Source organism: Thermobia domestica, chromosome 14 (assembly GCF_964235325.1).
Source record: "Thermobia domestica chromosome 14, izTheDome1.hap1.1, whole genome shotgun sequence".
Lineage (NCBI taxonomy): Eukaryota > Metazoa > Arthropoda > Insecta > Zygentoma > Lepismatidae > Thermobia > Thermobia domestica.
The window spans coordinates 12,612,005-12,639,961 of record NC_137467.1 but is presented as its reverse complement, the minus strand read 5'-3'; the positions used below and the strand labels follow the sequence as shown (position 1 = coordinate 12,639,961).

The following is a 27,957-nucleotide window of genomic DNA, read 5'->3' as shown; positions in this document are numbered from 1 at the left end:
TCCCATGATAATACCACGTGACATTACGTCATACTCGGGTGGTCCAACTTCGAACCTCACCCGCTTCCTTGTCACCAAAATGTATATATTTTTTTAACGTAGCGTTTGAAAAATATAAGCCTCATGTTCTTACGAAATGTAACCCAAATATAATTTTATATTTATTTTTATCAACACACAAAGTGACAATTTTCTTTTGTTACTATAATACACAATACATGCACCAGAAGGTTTGGACAATCGCAAACTGCAACCAATCAGAAACGTGTATTTAGTTCCTATAGCTAAGATCGAGTATGAAAAAAAATATATGCTTAAGGTATGAGTTTCGTTGTGACATAACGTCAATACAGCAATCAGGATTATAATACAAATACAGGGGGTCAAGTAAACTCCCTGTATTTATGTTCTTTTTCTATTTAAAAAAAAAATAGAAAAAAAAGCATTAGTCCACTTACCTAAAAAATAAAAAAGCAGCAAGGGGGATTGTTATTACTTTTGTCTCTCGTTTTTTTTTTTCGAATTTTCTTTGGAATGTTATTCAACAAAGACGGTGCCTGAAAAAAAAATTAAGAAAAATAAATAAACTAGTACAATTGAGTATAAAGAGAATGTTTATTTGTAATTAATGACTAAAATGTGACACTTCAGGCATTAAAAATAGTAAACGGAAACCAGTTGAGAATGCTCCAAGAACACTGTTAGAACGAACTTAAAACTAATTAATTTTTCTTATTAGTTTCTACATGCTTTATAACATTTGTTCTATGTACTTTAATAATTTCCTTGAGTACTACATTTTTTCCACGTCTTTTGTCCAAGAGTTCTGTTAAAACGTTCCGACACATGCTCAAAATTGAAAAATTCGCAAAATATTATCTCTCTATGACTTACGGTTCCCTAGATATGGCTCCTGGACTCTCAACTTTCAGTCTTCCATTCGATAGAGCATCGAAAACTATCTGAAAGAAGTGATGGAATTTTTCGCGTCACTCTTACTGTTCTCGGGAGATTTATCTCCTGAAAATCGTAACTTCTTTGGCCAATATCTGGAAAATGGTGGCCAGTGGCCACCGGTTACTGTTTGGTACCAAAATGTTCACCATCCTTTTAGGTATTGATTAACACCAGGTATCGTCTCTCTATGACTTACGGTTCCCGAGATATGGTGCCTTAAATCTCCCGAAATCGACCTTTTTTTGTGACCAATATCTCGGGAACGGTAAGAGTAACACGAAAATGCTATAAGTTCTTTCAGATAATTTTTGATGTTCTATCGAATGAAGGGCTCAAAATTGAAAAAAAAAAATCCCAAATAAGAGACACACACGTACAGACAGAGATAGGGAATTCAGTAACGAACATCTTTAAGTTTCTTGTACATTGACACTTAAAATGGACGCTGCAAGAGTCCACACAGATAAATAAAATTGACATGGAAAGAAATAACTGAGAACTCAAATAGATATTTGAGCTCGTCCGTGGCTAAGCAGTTAGCGTATGCGCCCTTGGCGCGGGAGCTCATGTGGTTCGGATTCCACGTTAATAAGTAAGGCCACATCTCACATAGCCTCACTGCTGAAAGGGACGCTAAACTGAAATTCAACTCAACTCAAATAGATATTTAAAAGAGCTTATTTTTTATTTTATTTTATTTTATTTTTATTTTATTTTATTTATTTATTTATTTATTTATTTTACTATTCGTTACGTCAATGATAAACTTTTCTTTCCTTATTAATACAAGCCTTCGGTCTGCTATTCATTAAAGGCTAGGATCGTGGTTAACTAAAGCTTTAATTGATCAGATTCATCTTTTTTTTTTTTTTTGGTTAGTTTTGCCCATCAACTAACGTGCGGCTACACAAATATTAATGCCAAAAATTTAAATATATTTCTAGCTCTTGTCCTAATACCTAGGTAATAAACAGTGACGCACATTAATGATTAGTATCATCTCTATCCATTTGGAACTAAATAATTGAAACAATTGCAATTAAATCATCAGAATATACATAACAGGGGCGTCATTTGGGCTTTCTCTCCCACTCTGAGTTGAAAATGAAATGAAATGTTTGAGTTTTACGTCCCACGATTATGCCGGTTAGGCTAAAGGAGACGGTGATGATGAGTAATGAATGAAATGGTGAATGAAGAAAGTGGGAGGAAACGGGAGAACCCCGAGAAAACCCACGCACACGGTGTTTGTCCACCACAAAGTTCACTTGGCGGGAGCAGGGTTTGAACCCGATACCCCTAGCACCAGAGGTGAACGCTCTACCACTGAGCCACCGCAGCCCCCACCCACTCTGAGTTAACATAAGTAAGAGTCCACTTTAGCATATGTGAGAGTAAACGAATACAAGAAAAAAGTCTTGCAGTGATGTAGGGATGTACAATCCGATTACTTTATTTTCTTGAAGTATTGCATTTAGCACATCTCCTAATGAGTACGCGTAAACAATCTCCATGAACGGAAAAGAACCACCATTTACAAATTATTATTATTATTATTATTATTATTATTATTATTATTATTATTATTATTATTATTATTATTATTATTATTATTAATAATAATAATAATAATAATAATAATAATAATAATAATAATAATAATAATAATAATAATATAACTAAAAAGGAAACTTTATAACAGTGCTATTCAACCAGAGGTACGCGTACCCCTGGGGGTACGTGAAGATGTTTCTGGAGTACATAATCCTAAACGAAATGAAATGAAATCCGTAAGTTTTATGTCCCGCGATTATGCCGGTTAGGCTAAAGGCGACGGTGATGATGAGAGATGAATGAAACGATGGAAAAAAGAGAGTGGGAGGAAACAGGAGAACCCCGGGAAAACCCACGAGCACAGTATTTGTCCATCGCAAAATCCACATGGTGAGAGCTGGGATCGAACCAGGGACCTCAAGCACCACAGGTGAACGCTCTACCACTGAGCCATCGCGCCCTCACATAATCCTTTAAACAGACAAATATTTTAAATTACACCTCTCTCTTTACTGAGATAACCGAATTCTGTTTCTTTTGTAGTTAACATATTTTGCAACCGAACTACTAAATTATAGTTACAGTATATTTTTCATTGTTGATTCATATCCACAAATTAACTTTATTTTCGTAAGATACTTGTGTTCGTAAAGAGTCAAAACTCGTAGGCCATTAGTTTAGGAAGGTCAGGTGGGAAGGACATATAGTCAGAATGGAAGAAAATAGGAGGAAATGCAATCGCATTAGAAAGACGTAGGGTCAGACGGGAGAACAATATTCAGATTGATCTCACAAAAATAGGACTAGAAAGTAGAAACTGGATCCAATCGAATAAGGACAGAAGTCTATGGACAGCTTTTGTGAATGCGGCATTGAACCTCCGGGTTCCATAGGCCATAGAATTAGTCAATTGGTTACGAAATGATAACATAGCTAGGCTTAATTCTTGCTCATATTAATCTGCTGAAAAATTTCAGAAAGGTATACTTATATTCTGGTTCGCAATTAAAGAAAGAAAAAAAATACTAAGCTTAATCCTTGCTTGTAATCTAAAAAAAAGTAAAGAAATCTAGACTGAATTCTTGTTTCTAATCTACAAAAAGAGAATGCTAGGCTTAATCCTTGCTTTTAATCTACAAAAAGATAATGCTAGACTTAATCCTTGCTTGTAATCTATAAAAAGATAATGCTAGCCTTAATCCTCGCTTGTAATCTATAAAAAGTCAATGCTAGGCTTAATCCTTGCTTGTAATCTATAAAAAATGAATGCTAGGCTTAATCCTTGCTTTTAATGTACAAAAAGAGAATGCTAGGCTTAATTCTTGCTTGTAATTTATAAAAATGAATGCTAGGCTTAATCCTTGCATGTAATCTACAAAAGTGAGTGCTAGACTTAATTATTGCTTGTAATCTACAAAAAGAGAATGCTAGACTTAATCCTTGCTTGTAATCCACAAAAAGGAAATGCTAGGCTTAATCCTTGCATGTAATCTAAAAAAAGAGAATGCTAGGCTTAATTCTTGCTTGTAATCCACAAAAAACAATGCTAGACTTAATCCTTGTTTGTAATCCACAAAAAGAGAATGTTAGGCTTAATCCTTGCTTTTAATCTATAAAAAGAGAACGCTAGACTTAATCCTTGTTTGTAATCCACAAAAAGAGAATGTTAGGCTTAATTCTTGGTTTTAATCTATAAAGAGAGAATGCTAACCTTAATCCTTGCTTGTAATCTACGGGAAATTAAGAAAGCTAGAAGGAAAATATATGCAAGAGGCAAAAAAAAAAAAAAAAAAAAAAACTTCAAGGCCACTTTCTGTATTCCTTGACTGCTTCTTTTCAGTTTTAAAAAGAAAAAGAAAAGGATAAGAAAACAACCGAAAACTGTTGAGAACAATTTCATATCATTTTCTCCTGCCAAGTTGAAGACACACTTACACACACACACACACACACACACACACGAACATACAGACACACAAATGCATACATACAGAAAAAGAGAGAGAGAGAGAGAGTTTTATAATAGCAAAGACGGAAAGAAAATCAAGCAAGCAACGGGAAATTTGTAACTGAAGGTCAAGAAAGTATTAAGGAAAAACAAAGTTCTCTTCTTCTTTCTACACAACCTACATTTTAGAAAGAAAAAAAACGGGAAAAGGTTTTATAGACATAGCAAAGTGATGTGTCTGTTGAGTTCTGATAAAAGAACACTTAAATCACACACACATATATATGTTTCTACATGCGGGAGTGCCTTATTCGGGTTAACGGTGTTCAAGCACATTTTCTGATGTGTAATATAGTGAAGTGTCTACGGGAAAGAGAGAGAGAGAGAGAGAGAGAGAGAGAGAGAGAATGTCTCCACAACCACCTTTAATATCGCTGAAAGATATGTCAAAAAATTTAAAAACGCCAAACGAGAGAAAAGGGGTCAAAATTAAGGAAATGGACCAAAAGAAGTTAACAAAATGAGAAAGACAAAACGCATAATATATATATTTTTTTGTTTCCTTTGCCATTAACAGGTTTCTTCATCAATCACAACATTAACTCTCACGGTAGTGCTGGAAAGAGTGTGTGTTGCAAGAATGTTCAAGGTTCTTCCGCCCCGTTCCCCCCTTGCTTCTGTGTCTGAAAGTCAATTTCTGTGTGTGTGTGTTTACTGTTTAATGCCGCTTCAGTACATACAGGAACAAAAGTTACGTAAGGTCCTAAAGTCTAGTGCGGGACTGCATAAACTTTGTATTCCTCCTAAGTAGAATAAATAGTCCTACTTCATTTTAGAATGATTACACAGTTACACACACACACACACACACACACAACATACAATTTCTGTGCACCGGACACAGAATTTATATTCCGAAACCCCAGGAAAATTGATCGTGTCAATTTTTTGTTATGGGCGAAAAACTTGGGGATTTTGGATACATGTAATAAGGCTATGAAAAAAAAAATTGTGGAGTGGATCCCATAGTATTGATTCGATGTATTTTGTTATACAGAATTTATATGCCGAAACTCCAGGAAAATTGACAATGTCAATTTTTTGTTATGGGCGAAGAACTTGGGGATTTTAGATACATGTAATATAGCTATGAAAAAAAAAACTTCTGTGGAGTGGATCCCATCGTATTGATTCAATGTATTTTGTTATACAGAATTTATATGCCGAAACCCCAGGAAAATTGATCGTGTCAATTTTTTGTTATGGGCGAAAAACTTGGGGATTTTGGATCCATGTAATATAGCTATGAAAAAAAACTTCTGTGGAGTGGATCCCATCGTATTGATTCAATGTATTTTGTTATACAGAATTTATGTGCCGAAACTCCAGGAAAATTGATAATGTCAATTTTTTGTTATGGGCGAAAAACTTGGGGATTTTGGATACATGTAATACGGTTATGAAAAAAAAAAATTGTGGAGTGGATCCCATAGTATTGATTCGATGTATTTTGTTATACAGAATTTATATGCCGAAACCCCAGGAAAATTGATCGTGTCAATTTTTTGTTATGGGCGAAAAACTTGGGGATTTTGGATCCATGTAATATAGCTATGAAAAAAAACTTCTGTGGAGTGGATCCCATCGTATTGATTCAATGTATTTTGTTATACAGAATTTATATGCCGAAACTCCAGGAAAATTGATAATGTCAATTTTTTGTTATGGGCGAAAAACTTGGGGATTTTGGATACATGTAATACGGCTATGAAAAAAAAAAATGTGGAGTGGATCCCATAGTATTGATTCGATGTATTTTGTTATACAGAATTCAATTTTCGAAACCCCAGGACGATTGACCATGTCAATTCCTTTTTATGGGCGAAAAACGTAAGCGAATTTGGATAGTGAAGATTTACGTAATACAACCATAGAAAAAAAAAAAAAGCAAAAGTTCTGTTCAGTGGACCTCATGGTATGAATTCGATATATTTTGTTATACAGAATTCAAATCTTAAAACCCCAGAACGATTGACCGTGTCAATTTTTTTTGTTATAGATTAAAAACTTGAGCATTTTGAATAAAGAAGATACACGTAATGCAGCTATGAAAAAAAAAAAAAAGTTTTGTTCAGCGGAAGCAGGATAGGGATTTGATATACGCATTTTGTTACACAGAATCCAAATTTCGAAACCTCACGACGATTGACCGTGTGAATTTTTGGTTATGGGCCAAAAAAACTTGAAAGATTTTGGACAGGGAGGTCACACGTTTTTCGCCCATAAAACAAAATTGACACACTCAATCACCCCGGGGTTTCGAAATTTCAATTATGTGTAACATAATACATCGAATCCATACCCAGGGATCCATTGCGCAGAACTTATATTTTTTACGTGTATGTGGCTGTATATTAAACTCCCATTTATCTCTAAAACTAAAAGATGAAATTCCGTATAAAAGCTCTTAATTAAAAACAAGGAAATACATGTTTCGGCGTTTTCACTTGTGTTAATTGTATATCATTAATGCAGTCAGTGATTTTTCTTTCTTTTCTTTTCTTTTTTTTTTAAAAAAAAGAAGAAAAACTAAGTTTCATTTCCAAAATAACGCCTTAGATAGCGTTGCCAACTTTCTTTTCCTGTTCAATCATGCACATATTCTGTTCTAAATAGCTTTATCTAACAAGAGAAATAGAAAAAATGGATCAAAAGATTGCAATAATGGTCAATAATTAGTTTTTGGATCAGGGGCCACAAAATTTTAGAATGGTCCATAAATCGAGTTTTCGTATTTTCTACGGAATAAGCATATTATGTTCAGTTAAGTGATAGTTTGGGTTTGGTTACGCTGTACTTCGTTCTCCAGATATAAGACCTACAATATATATCTATATCTATCTATCTATCTATCTATCTATCTATCTATCTATCTATCTATATATATATATATATATATATATATATATATATATATTTAGTGAGATATATTGGAACTTTTGGGCCAAAAATGAATAGGGATATTGCCGGAAACAATAATTTCAGCTATTATACGTATTTGCTGCCCTTTCTTCTCTTTTTAAAAATAGGGTGTAATTCAATTTATTTTAATACAGATACTCTATCCTTGTGGGGACACTCGGTCGAAAAGGTATAGCAGCTTTTCCAAACTAGCAATCCTGAGTGAAGTTTCTGTGGGGTTTTCCCCATCACATTAGACAAACACCGGGATAGTACCTCATATTCAGGTTTCAGGCCGCTTCCTTCTTCTCCATTCCATTCTTCCTTTTCTACCTCTGCGTAACATACAGTATCACGCTAGTTGACATTATAAGATGGTAGTGTTATTAGGTTCACACTACGGGGTCTTATAAGATTGTAATGTTATTAGGTTCACATTAGGGGGTCTTACAATATTGTAATGTTACTAGGTTCATACTAGGGGGTCTTACAATATTGTAATGTTACTAGGTTCACACAAGGTTCTTACAATATTGTAATGTTATTAGGTTCACACTAGGTTTTTTTTTTTTATAAGACTAGTATTATTAGGATCACGCTGGTTGGCCTTATAAGATTGTAATGTTATTAGGATCACACTAGAGAGTTTTATAAGATTGTAATGTTATTAGGATCACACTAGAGAGTTTTATAAGATTGTAATGTTATTAGGTTCTCACTATGGGGTCTTACAATATTGTAATGTTATTAGGTTCACACTAGGGAGTCTTATAAGATTGTAATGTTATTAGGTTCACACTAGGTTTTTTTTATAAGACTAGTATTATTAGGATCACACTAGAGAGTTTTATAAGATTGTAATGTTATTAGGTTCTCACTATGGGGTCTTATAATATTGTAATGTTATTAGGTTCACACTAGGGGGTCTTATAATATTGTAATGTTATTAGATTCACACTAGGTTTTTTTTATAAGACTAGTATTATTAGGATCACGCTGGTTGGCCTTATAAGATTGTAATGTTATTAGGATCACGCTAGTGAGTCTTATAAGATTGTATAGTCATTATGATCACTCTAGTAGTCCTTTTAAGATTGTAATGTTATTAGTATCACACTAGTGGATTCTATAAGGTTGTAATGTTATTAGGAGGACGCTTGTGAGTCTTATAAGATCGTAATGTTATTATGACCACGATATTAAGCCTTATAAGATTTTAATGTTATTAGGACTACGCTAGTGGGCCTTACAAGACTACTGGGTACTGAGGTTAGTTTATTTTTGTAAAGGCTAAAAGGTTAACAGATTTTTTTAAGGTTAACAGATATTTTTGGTTAAACTTCAAAAGATATTGGTCAGATGGTATATAAAGCCTTGAGTACTGTAATTGGTTAAATTGAGATACCGGACAGATGTGCTTTCCAGAGCTTAAAAGTTTGTTTTGATTAAACCCCAAATAATACTGCGAAAAATAAAATCACACAGATTTGGAAAAAAATGATATCTTTGATTTTAAGGTTCCACAGTTATGCCTGTTAAACTAAGGGAGACGATGGGTAAAGCAAGTGAATGATGATGATAGAATTGGTGGAATGAGAAAGTGGGAGTACGCTGAGACCCCCCACCGACACAATGTTGACCACCACAAACTTACTTGGCCGAGAATGGAACCAGTGACCCCATAGACCACAGGTGAGCGCTCTACCACTGAGCTACCATGCCTCCTGTCCATATAATTGGAAACGGTATATACCTCATATACTTGGAATATTTATTTATTTATTGAACAAATTCCCAGATACAGCATAACTTTGCCATATTACACAGGGAAATGTTAACAAAAGAACTAAAAAACAACACAACAATAATAACAATATAGAACAGTGTCAAAAAAATGAGTGTAAAAGTAATATTATTCCGTCAAAACTTGTTTAATTGCTCTTTCAAACACCGAGTAGCTTGAAAAAATGTGCACATCAGTTGTTACTTGATTATAATAGTTCGGTATTCTGTAAAAAAGGAGACCTCTGTATAATCGCCAACCTAGCACGGGCAAGATGGAATAGATGAGTATTCCGGGTGATGCGGGAAGGGACACGTAAGGATAGTTTCTGAAGTAATATTTCCAATCTGAAGTTTTCATTAACTATTTTATGAAGATATTTCAGGTCAGAGATAATTCTGCATACTTCCGGAGTATAAAAGGATTACAATATTGTTCTTGTCTGGGATCAGTTTAACCCAAAATGTAATATTTTTTTTAGTAGCTTAGATTCAAGTTTCCTAGATCTTCAGTAGTGTCTTTACTAGAGTTCATTGTATTGTCTTTTTCCATAAGGAATTTTCACGAGTGTTGTAAATAGAAAAAGAAAACTTGCTCTATTAATATAAACATTGCAATTATGCAATCGAAGAAGTCTCTCTCTCTCTCTCTCTCTCTCTATATATATATATATATATATATATATATATATATATATACAGGGTGGCCCAAAGTAGGTAGGTATACACCCCTGCATTGATCAAGTATTGCATTCTTGTTTATGGGTTTATTTGTTTCGGGTCTTCCGAGCTTAAGACGTAAGTAAAAACACATTGAGAACAAATAATAAAGAAACAAAGTCTACTTGATGGATAACAATAAGAAATGATATAAAATGCAATCAGCTGATCAGTACGGTACTGTATACTCACTTTTGGGCCACCCTGTATATTCTGCATTTTTTTTCCAAGACGCCAGAAGCATATCAAGGTTAAAAAAAAAAGAAATGACTGATGATGTGCCACTAATGAGCATCTTGTCCTTTAGCTTCTAATTTAAAATGTAAACTATATCCTCTTTTATAAGTTAAGAGAATTATTCATAAATAAATTTGCACTCGTCTTGAAGTTACTGTCAAAAAAAAAAAAAAAAAAATTGACATAAGGAAAGTTTCAACTTTTGCTTACAACTGTACCTGCTGCAGCAGTTTTTTTTTTAACAAAAGAACAAGGATGACACTAATTATCTTTAAGGTTACTCTTTTCCCTTTCTTTTTTTTTATTTGGAGGACACACACTCACAAAAAAAAAAAAAAAAAGAATACGCACAAAAGCTAAAGTAAATTGGTAAGTTCAGTAAATCGTTCTTCTATAACGTTAATTATTTCCATTTTTTTTTTTCGTGTTCGAAATTTCTTCCTTGTTTCCAGTGGCGGATCTAGAAAGTAAAAACTCGGGCGGCGGAGCAGGCAGCCAGAACCCAGACTATAGTAGATATCAGGGGCGGATCCAGGATCGACTTCTGGGGGGGGGGGCGGTGGGTTGTCATACTGCTACTTTTAAGGTCTCCAAACTTTGGGGATGGGTTTTATTTATATATATATATAAAATAAGAAAGTTTCCTGTTCTGGGAGAGGGCGCGATTGCCCCGATCGCCTCCCCTGGATCCGCCCCTGGTAAATATATTATAAGTTCACAATTTTTTTTTTTTTTTTGGGTCCTGCATAAGTTTTCAACTTAACTCTTTCTCCCAATGGATATTATGGCAAGTTGAACGTTGACATTGCATAACAGAAAAAGTGCAACTGAAATTATGTCTAATGTTTTAAAAACTTTCCAATACAAAATAAAAAGGTAACTCGTAGTATAAACTTTTAAAAACAAATATATAAATAATGATTTTAATCATTTTTGTCATTGAAAAAGCTGGGGGAAGCCTAGGCCCTCCGGCCCCGGGTTAGATTCACTACTGCTTATTTCAATAAAGTGCAAATATGTTGGGTATTGATGTGCACGAGACAAAATTTGTGGCTGTCTCGTCTCGAAAATGTGCTGTAAAAATAAGTGATGTCTCGATTCGAAAAATGTATATTTTTCTATTGGAAGAGCCGTGTCTCGACTGGAATTTTGTCAGGAAAATCCTGTCTCGACTCGTCTCGTCTCGTGCGCATCCCTAATGTTGGGATATCGTGTTGTATAGAAACAAATTGCAAATTCTTGTCTTTTACCAAATGCTTCTATTCCATTGCAAAGCTAGAGCCGTAACAGCAGCAGTGGTGTAGGCAGCGCAACGTATCGGCGGACACCTGAACGAAAGGACCTCGCGTCCCTTGTTAGAAGCTTTCATTAATTGATTACGCAATACTTAATTGGATTGGGGGGGCGCGATGGCTCAGTGGTAGAGCGCTTACCTCTGGTGTATGGGGTCCCTGGTTCGATCCCCGGCCAAGCAAATTTGTGGTAGTCAATATTGTATTCGTGGGTATTCTCGAAGTACTCCCGTTTCCTCCCACATCCTTATTCCATAAATTCATCAATCATCATTCACATGCCTTGAACATCCATCTCTTTTAGCATAAAAGGCATATATATAATCGTGGGACGTTAAACTGAAAGATTTCATTTCATTTTTTAATTGCATTGGATTGAATTTGAAAAAATGAAATCTTTAATTTTTATACCCCACGGTTATGCCGCCTAGATTAAAGAAAACGTTGATAATGAGAAATGAATGAAATGGTCGAATGAAGAAAGTGGGGGGAAACGGGAGAATCCCGAGAAAACCCACGCACACGGTGTTTGTCTACCACAAATCTCACTTGCCGCGAGCTAGGATCGAACCAAGGACCCCATGCACCAGACATCGCTCTACCACTAAGCCACCGCTGCCGAGGATTGAATTTGAGTTTAGCGTCTCGTTCAGCAGCAAGGCTACGTGAGACGACCTTACAGCTTAAGGGGGCAGACTACTAAATATTTTTAAAAAACTAAACATTTTTCTTTGGCCCGTTTATTTTGTGATAACTTATTTATTTTATAATAACTTGTGTAAGTTATTACAAAATAAAGACAAATATTATTTAAAAAGTAGTTAACAAGGAACAAAGACAGCATGATAAGTCATCAATTACCGTTGAGTTCATTTTTTTTAGTCGCTGCCTTAACCTAGATTTTTTGGATAATTCAAATTTTGGTCACATTGTAATTTCTATGGATAGCAACACTGAAAATTCTTCCGATTCGTATTTTGGGATGTAGAATAACATTATCTATTATTGTGGTAAGTTGCATTTCATTATCTCTTTTCACTTACGAAAAAAGGACAAAATAAAATTTGTTAGCTTTTGAAAAATATTTAGTAGTCTGCCGTCTGAACGTGGAATCCGAACCACATAAGCTCCCGCCGGGAAACGAACCAGGATACATGCCAGACCTCCCACGCCAAAGCCGTGTACACTATCCACATAGCTACGAGGAAGCTCGGTAATACTTAATTATCTTCTTTTATGTATGAGAAATATAGATGTACAGTCAGGAACAAAAGTTATTTCCGTTTGATGACATTAGCTTCGTAAATAACTTCAGAATGAAAGGACAATTTGAGTGCAGTTATCAGAATCAGTGGTCGAAGTGAGACGGTATGAAGTGGTATGCCATACCGCCTCTGGTTTGTCAGAAATGAGGTCATACCGTCTCTGGTTTTTCAGTGATCAAGACAATATTTAAATAACAGGTATGTTGAGTCAAAATCATAATAAAACGTACCGCCTCTGCATTTTTAACACTTCGAACACTGATCAGTACCGTAAATTAAAAAGAATGTAATTTTTTGGTTCATTCCAGCCATATCACCGTTGTATAATCCAGCCGTGCCACCGTTGTTCATTCCAGCCATGCCACCGTTGTACATTCCAGCCATACCACCGTTGTTCATTCCAATCATACCACCGTTGTACATTCCAGCCATACCACCGTTGTTCATTCCAACCATACCACCGTTGTACATTCCAGCCATACCACCGTTGTACATTCCAGCCATACCACCCTTGTTCATTCCAGTCATACCACTCTTGTTCATTCCAGCCATACCACCGTTGTACATCCCAGCCATACCACCATTGTTCATTCCAGCCATACCACTGTTGTTCATTCCAGCCATACCACCGATGTTCATTCCAGCCATACCACTCTTATTCCCACAATAAATTTTAGCGAACATAAAGAACTTTTGTCGCTGACTGGATATTATAACATTTCATATGAGTAGTAAACTTGTTTTGACCACCTCTCCTGCTATGGTTAAATTGCAGGTAATGTTCAAAATGTAAAAATCATTTGAATATTTAAAAAAAAAAAAAAAAAAATTAAAGGTCGTTTGGTAGCATAGATTCAATCATAAAATAATATAAACTTCATGTGATCCTCTGCTACTGTACGTACAGTGTTGCCACAGTTCTAGCTCTGAAGTGGGCTGAAAAATAGTACCAAATTGAAAAAAAAAAGAGCTGAAACCACTATTTTGTATTAGTGTAATACATGGCTCTATAACACGAAACTAAATGAGGTAAAGTTCTAGAACACTTCCTCCCCCCCCCTTCCAAGAGTCCAAATCAAGAAAGTACTCTTTTTAAAAATTACTTTTTAAAAACATCCAAATAGCAGGAGACCGAACAAGTTTGGAAGTAGATGAAATTTATCTCGCACGTAGAAAATATAACAGAGTATTAAAATTTCCACCACACTACTTCTTTCTCGTTTCCTTTATGCGCGGCGCAGATGAGCCCATCTAGCGCCATTTGCTTCCCGATATAGTTCGAATTACGAAATTTTCCACACAAAGTTCGTAGCATTATGCGGTGCAACGTCACAGAATGAATATTCAACAGCATCTTTTAAGAGTCCAACACACAGTATGAGTAACGTGAGATGCAAGAAGTCTTACTGACACTTTTGAAAATGTGACAAGTATTTGTCAAATGGTGCTGAATTGGGTAGAATTGTACCAACTTTTTTCACAAAAGGGGCTGAAAATGCTAGCGTGGTACCAACGGGCCAATGAATGACAAAAAGGGCTGAATTTGGTACAATTGTACCAAGTGTGATCACACTGTGTACATACGTACCAGTTTATTGTATTACCTTGTTGTATAGCCAAACAATGTTGCCAACCTCAGAAGAAAAATATCGATTTTAGTTTTTTTTAAATTATCGTATATTACAAAAAGTTATCGTATATTCGTTATAATTGTAGAATAATTAGACACGTGATAAACACGTGATAATTGTAGAAACAAATGTAATACTACTAATAATAGCAATAATATATAATAAACTTATCTAAACGGCGTGGCAAACACCTTGGCATTTGAAGGCGGCGCTCCAAGTTCCTTTTAAATGCTGCTAGCAAATGAGAGGCCAGCGGTATTGCCACGTTTATTTTGTGCACATCCACGTCTATCCCCTGTCACCTGATCGCGCTATAGTTTGTCTGCATAGCCGTAGCCACACCCCTTTACCACTTGGCAACGTCGCGCCAGAGCTTACGTTTTATTCGTTTAGCTGAAATGCCAAGATGTTTGCCACAGGCTTTAGTAATATTCGGTTTCGAACTGCAAATCCGTGTCACAGTCCACTCGGTAGAGAAAAGTACAAAAGCTTTCTCAGACCAGCAATCCTGGGTGTGGTTTACCTCAGTTTTCCTCATTCACACTAGGCAAATGCCGGGATGGTACCTCACTTATAGGTCAGGCCGCTTCCTTCCTTCCCTTTCCCTGGATAGTGTAATCGCCGAGAGACATCGTCCCTTATACGTGAACGACTAACATTGTCATAGATGCCGAAAGCCCAGAAATATAATTTCTAATTTCTAAATCCGGCGTCACTACCTTCACCATTTTTTAAAAATCCTTATTAACACAAGTCAGAACAATAACAATATTTTCACTCCGTCGTAAAGATTAACTGAATCTAAACAATGGGCACAGGAATGCCATCTGCCAATTCTCAAACCGTTATTGACTTATTTTGGCGGAAATGACTGCTAGAAACCTCACTATGTGTGTGTTTTATAATTATTTAATGACATATACAATTTATTTGCACATTCAAAAACTGCAAACAAGTATGCATTCTAAAAATATAGTATATTCACGTATCAGTGGCGTATTTACGATTTTGTTTCGGGGGTGGCTTTGCTAACTTTCGGAGGGGGCTTTGCCTGAAAATATGAACATTCTACAAGATATTTAATATACTTTACTATAGTAAGTAAGATTTGGGGGGTTTAAGCCCGGAAGCCCCCCTAAATGCGCCACTGTCACGTATTATAACAAGGGTATTATCGTATATAACACTAAGCATAAATTATGTATATCACTATAAATTATCGTATAGTTGGCAAGTCTGTAGCCAACTTAATTTGGATCCTTAAATGTAGAATAGCATAAGAAAATACTGCTGCCCACAAGACAAGAAATAGATAGCGAACATCACGATATTCACTTGTACATATCAATTAATATTCCTTCAGGGATAAATTAAGAATTAGGATTAGAGATAGTATGTATACAAGAAGTGAGTAATTATGGCTTCATTACACACATATTTACTTGCACATGTCAATTAATATTCCTTCAGGGATAAATTAAGAATTAGGATTAGAGATAGTATGTATACAAGAAGTGAGTAATTATGGCTTCATTACACACATTCACTTGCACATGTCAATTAATATTCCTTCAGGGATAAATTAAGAATTAGGATTAGAGATAGTATGTATACAAGAAGTGAGTAATTATGGCTTCATTACACACATATTCACTTGCACATGTCAATTAATATTCCTTCAGGGATAAATTAAGAATTGAGATTAGAGACAGTATGTATACAAGAAGTGAGTAATTATGGCTTCATTACACACATATTCACTTGCACATGTCAATTAATATTCCTTCAGGGATAAATTAAGAATTAGGATTAGAGATAGTATGTATACAAGAATTGAGTAATTATGGCTTCATTACACACATATTCACTTGCACATGTCAATTAATGTTCCTTCAGGGATAAATTAAGAATTAGGATTAGAGATAGTATGTATACAAGAATTGAGTAATTATGGCTTCATTACACACATATTCACTTGCACATGTCAATTAATGTTCCTTCAGGGATAAATTAAGAATTAGGATTAGAGATAGTATGTATACAAGAATTGAGTAATTATGGCTTCATTACAGAGACATACACTTCCATGCATCAATTAACATTCCTCCTGGGATAAATTTAACATTAGGATTAAAGGTATCATGTATACAAGAACTGAGTAATTTGGTTTCATAACACAAATATTCATTTGCACACATCAATTAATATTCCTCCATGGATAGTTTAAGAATTAGGATTAGAGATATCATGTATACAAGAACTGAGTAATTTTGTTTCATAACACAATAATTCACTTTCACAAATCAATTAATATTCCTCCAGGAATAAATTTAAAATTAGGATTAAAGATATCATGTATAGAAGAACTGAGTAATTTGCTTTCATAACAGATATTCACTTGCACATATCAATTAATATTCCTCCAGGGATAAATTAAAAATTAGTATTACAGATAGCATGTATATAGGAACTGAGTAATTATGGCTTCATTACATAGATATTCACTTGCATATGTCAATTACTCCAGGAATAAAGAATTGGGATTAGAGATACTATATATACAAGAAGTTGGTAATTATGGGTTCATTACACATATATTTACTTGCACATATCAATTAATATTCCTCCAGGAATAAATTTAAAATTAAGATTAAAGATATCATGCATACAAGAACTGAGTAATTTGGTTTCATTACTCAGATATTCACTTCCACACATCAATTAATATTCCTCAAGGGATAAATTAAAATTTAGGATTAAAGATATCATGTATACAAGAACTGAGTAATTTGGTTTCATTTCACAGATATTCACTTCCACACATCAATTAATATTCCTCCAGGTGTAAATTAAGAATTAGGATTACATATATCATGTATACAAGAACTGAGTAATTTAGTTTCATAACAGATATTCACTTACAGACAACAATTAATATCCTCCATGGATAAATTAAGAATTAGTATTACAGATATCATGTATATAAGAACTGAGTAATTTGGTTTCATAACATATATTCACTTGCATATATCTATTAATATCCCTCCCGGGATAAATTAAAAATTAGTATTACAGATATCATGTATATAGGAACTGAGTAATTATGGCTTAATTACATAGATATTCACTTGCATATGTCAATTTAATATTTCTCCAGGAATAAAGAATTGGGATTAGAGATACTATATATACAAGAAGTTGGTAATTATGGGTTCATTACACATTATATTTACTTGCGCATATCAATTAAGTATAAATTAGATATCATGTGTACAAGAACTGAGTAATTTGGTTTCATAACAGATATTTACTTGCACATATCAATTAATATCCCTCCAGGGATAAATTTAAAATTAGGATTAAAGATATCATGCATACAAGAACTGAGTAATTTGGTTTCATTACTCAGATATTCACTTCCACACATCAATTAATATTCCTCAAGGGATAAATTAAAATTTAGGATTAAAGATATCATGTATACAAGAACTGAGTAATTTGGTTTCATTTCACAGATATTCACTTCCACACATCAATTAATATTCCTCCAGGTGTAAATTAAGAATTAGGATTACATATATCATGTATACAAGAACTGAGTAATTTAGTTTCATAACAGATATTCACTTACAGACAACAATTAATATCCTCCATGGATAAATTAAGAATTAGTATTACAGATATCATGTATATAAGAACTGAGTAATTTAGTTTCATAACATATATTCACTTGCATATATCTATTAATATCCCTCCCGGGATAAATTAAAAATTAGTATTACAGATATCATGTATATAGGAACTGAGTAATTATGGCTTCATTACATAGATATTCACTTGCATATGTCAATTAATATTTCTCCAGGAATAAAGAATTGGGATAAGAGATACTATATATACACAAGAAGTTGGTAATTATGGGTTCATTACACATATATTTACTTGCACATATCAATTAATATTCCTCCAGGAATAAATTTAAAATTAGGATTAAAGATATCATGCATACAAGAACTGAGTAATTTGACTTCATTACACAAACATTCACTTGCACATATCAATTAATATTCCACCAGGGATAATTTAAGAATTAGGATTAAAGATATCATGTATACAAAAACTGAATAATTTGGTTTCATAACACAGATATTCACTTCCACACATCAATTAATATTCCTCTAGGAACAAATTTAAAATTAGGATTAAAAATATCATGTATACAAGAACTGAGTAATTTGGTTTCATCACACAGATATTCACTTGTACATATCAATTAATATTTCTCCAGGGATAAATTAAGAATTAGGATTAGAGATACTATATATGCAGGAAGTTGGTAATTATGGGTTCATTGTACATATATTCACTTACACACAACAATTAATATCCCTCCAGGGATAAATTTAGAATTAGGATTGCAGATATCGTGTATACAAGAACTGAGTAATTTGGTTTCATAACAGATATTCACTTGCATATATCAATTAATATTCTTCCAGGGATAAATTAAGAATTAGGATTAAAGATATCATGTATACAGGAACTGAGTAATTACGGCTTCATTACATAGATATTCACTTGCATATGTCAATATTTCTCCAGGAATAAAGAATTATGATTAAAGATACTATATATACAAGAAGTTGGTAATTATGGGTTCATTATACAGATATTCAGTTGCACATATCAATTAATATTCTTCCAGGTATAAATTAGATATCATATATACAAGAACTGAGTAATTTGGTTTTATTGCACAGATATTCACTTGTACACGTCAATTATTATTCTTCCAGGAACAATTGAATATTACATTAGGCATACTACATACATATGTAACAATTAAGTAATTGTAGTTTTGTTACAGAGATTAGCCTTTTGCTAGGTAGGGGCTCCGCCCCCAGGCCCCCGCGTTTGCTCGGCCTACGGCCTCGCGTCTCTTATGTTATTAGCCTTCGCATTAAGAGTGAATTTTGTGCATTTGCACTTCTTAACAGTTCCTGAATTTGGCCCAACTGAAGACTTCGTCCTCTGACCCTCGCGTTTACTCGGCTTACGGGCTCCCAACTCTTAAACCCACAATTCTACCAAGTTTCAAATTTCTTTTCGTATTTCAGCTATCTAAAAGATAAGATTTACTACGTCAAGAAAGCGCCATTTAAATAACATGAATTACTTCATCCCCTCTTTAGATCCCTTAAAGACTAAAGGTATTCACTTTTGGCAATTTTTCTGTGAGTTAGTCCCGGAAGACTACAATCATGCCAAATTTCATCATTCTAATCCTGCTCGAAGTGCATAAACATTTTGGGATGTAGAAGACGTCCCATATAAATAACATATATTTTTCAGTTCTCCATAAAACCACTCTTAAGTTGGAATTTTTTATCCAATTCCAATTATCTAAAACATGAAATTATAGGTTAAAAAAAGGACCATTTAAGTAACACGGGGATTTTTTCGTCCCCCTAAAAATTAAAAATATTCAATTTTGGCAATTTTTCTGTGGATTAGCTCCCAGAAACTACAATCATGCCAAATTTCAACTTTCCATGTCCACCAGAAGGTACAGGTTATTTAATGGCAGTTCATGTAGCCAAGTTTTATATAGAGGTTAGGATATTGATTTGCAGAAATAAATTAGTATTCTTCCATAGATAAATGGAAATTACAATTAGGAAGACTGCGTTTACAAGAACTTCTTTTCAGGCTGATCTAGTAGTTAGTAAGTCTACATGCACCTCTGGTACGCGAAGTCCCTTGTTCGATTCCCACTGAGAGAACATTGAACGCGTTACGGTGATTCGAACTCGACCATAGGTCCATATCTCAGCTTCAATTCTAGAAAGAAACTCCTACAAACAAACAAACAAACAAACAAACTGGGTAATTGTGGTGTTATTATACAAATCTTCAGTTGCACACAGCAGTTAATATTTCTCCGATATGAAGACGTTGTATTCACTGCCAAGGAAGCACAATCTAAACTTTGTATCAGTGTTTAAAAAAAATAAAAAAAGCCTCGTGAAACCCTACAGAGTCCAAGTTTTCTGTGTTTAGAGTAAGGAAATGGAAGTCCAAAGTTCGGTGATAATTTTCTTCAAAACGAGGAGGGAGTAAAGAATTAAAGTAAACAATCTGTCCTTTTGTTCTTGGTTTGCATCAAAAGAGAAAGAAAAAAATATCTTTTTGAGAACCGTAGTGTCCTAAATCTGATGACCAAATGACATAAGAAGTGTCGTTATACAGCTTCTGATTTGATAAGGAATGCAAGCGCGCCAAAACTTCACGCAGCTCTCACAAGACTTACTTGGATGGCGGAATGTTGACTTACAGCCATTATCAAGAACAAAGTTTATTCAGTTTGTTTACTGGAAAGAAAACCAAGTTTAGATTGGATATTTTAGTTGCACTATAAAAAGATTGATGTTAAAAAATTACAATGATCAATGATGCTGACTTTAATCTCGTTAAATTGCAACAAGGAATACAAATGTTATTAAGATAAAGCATTACTGATTGTTATTATTTTTAGGCGCCATGTTAAAATCAAGTATTATGATCAGGCGCCACCAGGCTTAGGGTGTTCCGCAGTTCCACCAATAGAATGACCGGATTGTATCTTAAACCAAGACCCTGACTTATTTTCAGTGATAAGTAAAAAAAAAAAAAATTGAAGTTGTGGTTTATTTTAAATTCTACACTTGCATACACTTGGTATGATTCTTTCGTGAATATATCCAACTTTAAAGCTGATAGTATTAGAATTTCAAATTTCGATCTTCTTCTTCTTATTTCTTCTTCTTCTTCTTCTTATATTATTATTATTATTATTATTATTATTATTATTATTATAGATCAGTAGCATAATACTCAGACTTTCATAAAGCAGGGGTGCCCACAAGGGGAGGCTATGACGCAAAGTGCGTCATTGAAATATTTGGTGGGGTTAAAAATCTATATAAATATGTTTGAGGGGGTGTAAAAATTAATCGAAAAGATTTTTTTTCATGGAAGAACACCTATGGGGGGTGCGTCATGGACATAAAGGGGGGTGGGCAGCACTGCATAAAGAGTGGTTCAAACTCTCAAATTCATATAATTTCAGACAGTGGCGGATCTAGAAGGTAAAAACTGGGGGGAGGCAACCAAAACGAAGACTGTGATAGATATGTCATGAGTTTATCATAAACTTTCATAAATACATAAATAAAAGCTTAAATTATTTTTGTGGCTCAAAAAACTGGGGGGGGGCTTATGCCCCCCGGCCACTTGCTAGATCCGCCACTGAATGTTTTTATACATATCTTAGTATGGTAAATGTTTATCTTTGCATTATACTTTGCTAGAAAGTTGGGGGGGTTAAAACCCTGAAATTCCAATTTACGTACAACACTGATTGAGATATATAAATTTACATTCTTTACTTGATACATTAGCCTGTTTGAGCTCCTCCGTGGCTAAGCGGTTAGCGTACGCGCTTTTGGCGTGGGAGATCCGGGTTCGATTCCCGGCGGTAGCTCATGTGGTTCGGATTCCACGTTAATCAGTAGGACCACGTCTCATATAGCCTCGCTGCTGTAAAGGGACGTTAAACTAAAACTCAACTCAATATTAGCCTGTTTACTTTTAACGAACAATTAACGTGGTGTTCGTTAATTAGTTTTACATATAAAATAACTTTGAAAAAAGAAACGTGGAATTCATTTTTGAGAAATAAACAAAAAATACCTTTTTTCTCATTTTTAGTTTATTTTAATTGGCAAAAGTTAAACTTTACGCAAAATCAATAATATTAATTGGGGTCAATATAATATAAATATCTGTACTATCAATATTAATATACCAGCAATAAATTCTTCCCAAAAGAGAATTTTCTTTTGTAATTTATAACGATAATAAATGTATGTTATTATGGACAATTTTCCGTAACGTATGATATCATTTTCACTTACAGCCAGATCTGAGTATTTATGTTATTTAGTTTGGGCCAGACATGAACATCTAGGTTTTTCACGGTTATTTTAGAACATAGAAGGTACGCCATTGTGAATGAGTGTATATTCGTTTGTAAAGAAGATATTTTGTAAAAATTAAGAGCGTAAATGTTAAAGTACCTTCGAAAAATACATAAATTCGAATATATCGTATTCTGTATTATATCATTTTGAACAGTTAGTGAATTATATTTAAATAATTCTTTACTACATCAAAACGAACTTAGGACAAATATATACCGAAATATGGACAGAATAATGAATGAAAATTAACGATATAAATTTCTCTAGTTTTATTTTCGTAATTTTTTTTACTGTCCGCCATTTTAGACAAACGATGATTAATTTGTCTAAAATGGCGGACATAAATCTTATCAATTATTTGCCATAACTATTTGAGAAAGGAGATAAACGAAACAGTGCAACACGATTTTATAAAGTCATTATTTCCAATTTATTTAGCCTTGTTTCTAAATTTTTTGTCTGGTGTTGGTGATAGTTTCTTTTCAGTGTGATATTTTGAAGATTAAAAAAAAAGAAAGAAGAAACCTTTGCAATGTGCTTCTATTCTTGTGAAAAGGAGCTGCAAGTCGACACGTACGCCATCTACTTTTTTTATCTTCTTTACATGTCTTCTTTTTTTTTTTTAAAAAAAAACGTATTAGACATTTGTTGAACAAGGCATAATCTTTCTTTTCTTCCCTTTTTTCTCTTTTTCTGTTAAGTTATTTAAATAACGTGGGGCTACTTTTGGTATGGCAGGAAAATCCAATGACGAAATTCAATATGAACTAAGTATATAGGTCCTGAGTATTTTTCCATAATTGCGAAACAGGTTATTTTTTTTTTTTTTAAGTAAATGTTGGCAGAAATTTCACGTTAGTAGCATTTCGCGAACACAATCACACAGTGCGAAAAGGCAATTAGTGGAAAGATTAAGGAAAATGTATGTATGTATGTAGCGCAGTTCTTATGAACTACGTGAGAAGAGTCATCCTAAGTTGTAATTAACCTGCTCCTTACCTTTGGGCCAGCATCAGGTGTCCTATTGTGGGGTGTAGATGTGCTACAATTCGTATATTGTGTATGGATCCCTTACCTTTGCAAACCAATCACAAATTAAAACACTTCACTAGCTATGTTGCAGATACGCGCAACGACAAAAAAAAAAAAAAAAAAAAAAGTCGTCCTTCGGGTTTAGGGATGAACACAAGACAAGATTTGTGGCTATCTCGAATCGAAAATGTGCTGTAAAAGTAATGTCTCGACTCGTAAAATGTATATTTCTCTATTGGAAGAGCAGTGTCTCGACTAGAATTTTTCAGGAAAATCCTGTCTCGACTCGTCTCGTGCGCACCCCTATTCGGGTTCAATCTCCATCCACGAAGAACTGGCATTCGATGCCCAGTGGATACGCCATTTTTCTAAAACTTCGGAAAAATCCTAAGTGTATCGCTTAACGAGGATGCGTTTCCGGTGCGTTACCCCCCTGCAGCGAAAGCGACCTAGGTAGCTACTCGGTAATTTCATTTTCACCAGAGTTGTAAATCATACTGTAAACCAGTCAGGGTTTCCAGGTCTTACTACCGCACCCTTATTCTCATTCATGGAAATCACGAGAAATAATCCTATTGTGTCACATAGATTTTTCTCTGATTAGCTAATTTTTTCGGAATTTCCTTGTATTTTTGTGAATTTTCTTTGTTATACACTCACATACTTTATAATAGCAGAGTTCCAATACTCTGCACAAAACATCTTCCAGGCAGTGTTTCGTCCTAAAATCCCCTTGTCTGGCAACATGTCTTTCCTCTTTTTCCTTCCTTTAGACATTTTTTTTACTGATTCCGAAACAGCAAGCGGTCAATTGTTCCGAAACGCACCAAATACGGTTGAGCCGACGTATTTTGCGTATTTTTATTGCTTTCGCGTTTCCATCGCATTGTGATTATCCATTTATATTTAAATATATGGTCAGCGTATTCCCAACGTATGCATGAGCCATAAGAACGTGTTGCGAACGCATCGAATAGCCGTGCACTAAGTTCGTGGTAATGACGCGAGTCGATGTAAAAGAAACAATGGATCACAACGTGAGGTGAGTGTTCCATGCAAAACCTCACGTAATTTAATGTTCTTACAAAATTTATATTCGTATATACTTGAAAATAACTTTAAAACAAGATACCCATTATCGATAAAGGAAAATAAACAAACACTCCTTAAAGTACGTATACAAGTCCATAATACACAGTTCAGTCTTACTTGCATATAGCTTTTAGCAAAAGAAATTATATCATATGCTTTGTAAATTGTAACTGGTAACGGAGAATGTCTGAGTACGTATCTCATATATTATTTGTATAGCTTCAGTGTATATTCTATTTATAAGCTACGTGTCTTAGAATTTTTGTGAATATTATTCATAGAATTTTCGTGAATATTATTCATGTAGAATCTATCCATTTTCATGACAATTACTCTATCACTTCATCTTTATTCAATAGATGTTATGTAGACCCAAGTGTTGGAATGGGTAATGGGTCATTTGGGACATGACTTTTGTCCGGGTCGTCTTAGTTTGGAACTCACTTCACAAACCTAGTTTCACCTGGAGATCCAGACAGATCTTCTAACACAGACAGATCCGGTGATCCAGTCAGACCCGTGATTCGGACAGATGCGTTGACCCAGACAGACCAGATAACACAGACAAACCCGGTGATACAGTTTGTGATTCGAAAAGACACGGTGACTCAGACAACTTGTAAACACAAACAGACTCGGCAATCCAGTCAGATCTGGTCGTTCGGACAGATGCGGTGACCCAGACAAATCTGGTGATCCAGTCACACTCAGTGATTTGGACAGACGCAGTGATTCAGGCAGACCTAGCAACACAGAGAGACTCAGTGATTCGGATAGATGCAGTGACTCAGACAGGCCTGATAACACAGATAATCGATGATTCGGATAGATGGAGTGACCCAGGCAACCTGACAACACAGACGGACCCTTTGATCCAGTCAGGAAGGTGATTCGAACAGGCGCAGTGACCCAGACAGAGTTGGTAACACGGACAGACCAAGTGATCCAGTCGAACCTTGTTATTCGGAAAAACACGGTGACCCAAACGTACCCGGTGAACCAGACAGACCTGGCGATCCAGTCAGACCTGGTAATTCGCACAGACGCGGTAACCAAGATAGACCCGGTAATCCAGTCAGTCCCAGCTATTTGGACAGACGCGATGACCCAAATCAACCTGTTAACACGCACAAACCCGGTGATCTAGTCAGACCCAGTGATTGGGACAGATGCGCTGACCTAGACACGCCTAGTGATCAGAACAGATGCAGTGAACCAGACAGACCTGGTAACACAGACAGACACGGCGATCCAGTGAGAGCACGTGACTTAGACAGATTCAGTAACTCTAACAAACCTGGCGACCCAGGAACAGATGGAATATTATATCTGCAGCATTACTGCAGAATTTCATAGTTGATTAACGATGTTCACTATTCGAGTTCTAAGAATCATTTGTTTGATTCTCGGTGTTATATTTCTTAATCAAGATACCATGTTTTGAATACTTCAAATACAATTTCTTGCTTATTAGTCACTCCCTACGTGGTTTTTGAACATGACCTATACAAAATGAATTAACATAACATTAATTAAGTTCAGTGGTGTCTTTTATATTCCAAACGACAAGTTTTACAATTTCTTTATGTGATTCTGACGCGTTTGAACTCTTGATAAACCTTGTAGTTAACTTTCAGTGCAGTGCTTGTCACACGCACTGGCGCAAACAACAAGAGAGAAGGAAAATTAGAGGCAATGAGAGAGGAGAGAATCATGAGAACTTAACGCTCCCATCTTTGGTGTGAGCAGTCCCGGGTTAGATTCCCGATGGGAACACCCGGTCGGAAAAGTGTAATAGCTTTTTCAGACCAGGCATCCTGAGTGAGGTTTTACCTGGGTTTTCGTCATTCACACCAGGCAAATGCCGGAATAGTACCTAACATACAGAACCCAGGCCGCTTTCTGCTTTCCCTCTTCCCCGAATAATGTGCTTGCCAAAGGACGTCATCCCTCGTACATGACTGGTTAAGACTGTAGACACTGGTAATGTCGAGAACTATGTGCAAACAAAGTAAATATAACCGCTTTCAAGAAATTCGCTCGAATAAAATTCACCATACTAGCAAACCATTGGTCCTAGATTTTTTTAACGAAGAGAAGTGAGTTATTAGTCACAAGAAGTTAGTACAACCATACTATAGGATTATTTATGAAGTGTAACAAAATTCGTTATAACAGTTTGTCCGAGAAATTGTCCAAAAAAAAAAAAAGTCACCGTATTAGTAAACTACCATTTTTCGAGAGAGAAGCTAATAAAACCATACTATAGAATTAACCCGTAAGTACTATGGACCGTCTCTCAGACCGCTGCGACTTTTCATATCATTATATTTTCCACAGTCTCACTACTACAAGTGGATCTTTTCGTCTACCTTCCTGTCTAGCAAATTGTTACATATTGTGAAGTTCGTGTTATAATTGATCCCCTGTGCGCGGCGCTGGAGGGGTCGAGCGGTCTCAGAGACGTACTATAGTAGTTACGTGAGTATTTTGCTGATCAGTTGTCTTTCGTTATCTACTGATTATTAGCAGTTTTGTGTCGTACCGCGTGGCACGTCTTGCACCACACATCAAATAATGACTTAGAGACTGGAAAACCTGAAATAATCACATTTTATAACATGAGTAAAGGCGGAGTGGATACTCTAAACAAAAAATGTACAGATTACACATCAAGTCGTCGAACAAGACGATAGCCATTTACAATTTTCTATATGCTGGTGGATGTTGCGTGTGGTGTCAATGCGTATGTCTTGCATCAAGTCTACGCTAAGTCCGCAGTGATGACAAGACGTGATTTCATGAAAACGTTGGCAAAAGGACTTGTTAGGCCTCACATAGAACGTAGATTTTTCATAGGACATCTGCCACGAGAGCTGAGTTTTTCAATCAAGAGCTTGAAAGTGAGTTTCCCACCATCGCGCATAAGGAGTTCAAAAGGAAGACATAGTCTTCTGTCAATTGAGTTGAAAGCGCAAAGCAAAGATACTCATTCGTGTCAGCGGTGTGGGGTACCGATTTCCTTGCAGTGCAGAAAAAGAAGATATAAGTGCCTACCTGAAGAAAGTGCATACTGTCAAAAAAGTTAGTGCGGTACTTTCTTTACCGTCAAAACGTGCTTTCTTTACTTTCTCCATCATATTAGAACTAAAAATAAGTTTTATTCATTACCTTTAAAGTACAAAAAAAGTAAGAGTACAACTATAACAGTACCTTCCTGTAAGTTTTAAAAAGCTAAAATTCCATGTTTTTTCTCCGTTTTTACTGTATTTCTTTAATTCTCAGTGCATCTATAAGAACAGTGTATTTTAAATTAGTGTTATTTTGACTACATAGAAACGGAGGAAAAATTGAATATTTCAACAATTATAAATTTAGAATAACAATGAAAGAATTGTTGCAAATTTTGACTATGTTCTCTTCTCATTGTTTTAAAAATATAAAGCTTTTTTACATCGTGAAATT

At 35.0% G+C, this 27,957-nt stretch overlaps 1 long non-coding RNA gene across 1 annotated transcript in view; it reads right to left on the bottom strand.

Annotated features, from left to right (window-relative positions):
• Positions 1-458: 458 nt before the first annotated feature.
• Positions 459-27,957, bottom strand: part of LOC145670566 (uncharacterized) — a 260,942-nt gene continuing 233,443 nt past the window's right edge. Inside the window, exon 3 of the long non-coding RNA XR_014128338.1 lies at positions 459-557. This is a non-coding gene — a long non-coding RNA (uncharacterized LOC145670566). The remainder of the gene's footprint in view (positions 558-27,957) is intronic.